At 27.8% G+C, this 1781-nt stretch overlaps 1 long non-coding RNA gene across 1 annotated transcript; it reads left to right on the forward strand.

The window, feature by feature from the left end:
- Window positions 1-766: 766 nt before the first annotated feature.
- Window positions 767-1141, forward strand: LOC118067296 (uncharacterized). The gene is made up of 2 exons (XR_004690362.1): window positions 767-916; window positions 992-1141. It is a non-coding gene; the product is annotated as an uncharacterized lncRNA (long non-coding RNA).
- The last annotated feature ends 640 nt before the right edge of the window (window positions 1142-1781 follow it).

Raw genomic sequence — 1781 nt, forward strand, 5'->3', positions numbered from 1 at the left:
GGACCTGTCGCACCCCGACCACTGGAGAGCGCTGATGTTTTTTTCTTTTCGTATGCCTTCACATTATCGTTATTTGAAATGATTGCTTTAAAAGGATAGTTTACACAGCTATTTTAAATATGAATTTTTTTAGCATTGTTTGAAAATTGGGCCAATAAAATTATACTATGTTAGCAGCAAGTATGTTTTAGAATAATGAATATCGTTATCATCAAATGATCTTAATATTGTAATTTTTTAATACGTCACGAGTCACTCTTTGGCAGCGGAGATAGCTTTCAAGGCTATCCAGTATTACTCTAACAGTGATCTGTTTTATTTGTAACAATACTTTAAATACTTTCTATAGAAATATTCTTTTCTAGAACACATAGTATTCAATAGAAAATACTTAAAATATTTTAGGCATCCTAAGAATCGTATTAAAATATTCATTCAAGTCGTATGTAAGTGATCATAAGTCCAATTACCCACGTACAAAAAATTCAGTCGTTTCATAATAAAGACGTTGATAACAAAATAATGTATCACACATGGAAAGTCAATGCTTAGATAGTAACAATCGTTAATTATGAATGGTTGACATTTATTTCATTCCTAATTATCGTTAAAAAATAAGTTACAAAATTGCTGTTGATTGTACATTATATATTCATCAAGATACACATAACAAAAAATTATGCACAATTATCAATTATTTTTTATTACACCTTTGTTCTATTTGACAACACTGATAACGCTTGTATAAAGAGAGCTCGATTTTCAAATGACTTGCATACAAAAAATTTCTTGATACAGATTGTATTACTTAACCGAGTCACTCGACAAATTGCATTCAACAAAATGTATTCTATTGTAAGAGGAATTGCCCTTATGACGATTGTAGTGGCGGTTATTATACAAAACGCTATGCCATGTAAGTTAATTTTTTAAAAATATATTTCATTGAAGGATCATTATTATATTTGATAAATATTGATTGTTTTCGTAGATATATCCGAAAAGTGTCTTCAATATGATGAGTGTCCATAGATTGTCTTGTACTTCCTAGTTAGAACTAATACAATAGTAACTATGGTGAATTAATTATATATTCGTTTGTGAACATCTATTTCAATAAATTTCTTTATTGTGTAAAAAATTTCATTTGTTTTATTTTTTAACAATCTTGGAAATTCCATGATCAATTACTGTTTCTTACAAACTAGGAAAGCTGAGTCAAATCCCTTCAGATATCGAGGTACAATATTAATCAGAGTATTTTATATTTACACAATTGAACGTGTTAAATATGTCACTCATTCAATTAACATTGTAGTCACTTTTTACCCGTTCCGCGAACATAATAAGTTGTATAAATTTTTAATGATAATTATGCATTTTTTTGTTTTTTTGTGTAAGTAATTATCTAAATTAATTCTTTACTGATATAATTCTTGTGAAAAAAATTACTTAAACATTTTGTAGGTCGAAATTTACGATGTATTTGTTATAGAAGCATTGCAAATCCAGCTGCATTTTTGTTACACATCTAACCGTGCTAAATATGACGTCATCCATTTAGTGTAGTGTGGTCACTTTTTACACACTTGAAAATGCCTTAAAAGTGGTTACAATGTTAATCGATTGATTGATGTTATATTCGATGAGTTTAAATGTGTAACAAAAATGCACTTAGATTTACATTGAGATGTCCAATAAGAATTTTTGAAGTATTTTACATGTTGAAGTGTTTAAATTTATTTTACTTTTTATACTTGGTCTATTTATCAAAAAACAGT

The sequence above is a fragment of the Chelonus insularis genome, unplaced genomic scaffold, assembly GCF_013357705.1.
Source record: "Chelonus insularis isolate UGA/USDA-ARS -01 unplaced genomic scaffold, ASM1335770v1 contig_377_pilon, whole genome shotgun sequence".
In the NCBI taxonomy this organism is placed as follows: domain Eukaryota; kingdom Metazoa; phylum Arthropoda; class Insecta; order Hymenoptera; family Braconidae; genus Chelonus; species Chelonus insularis.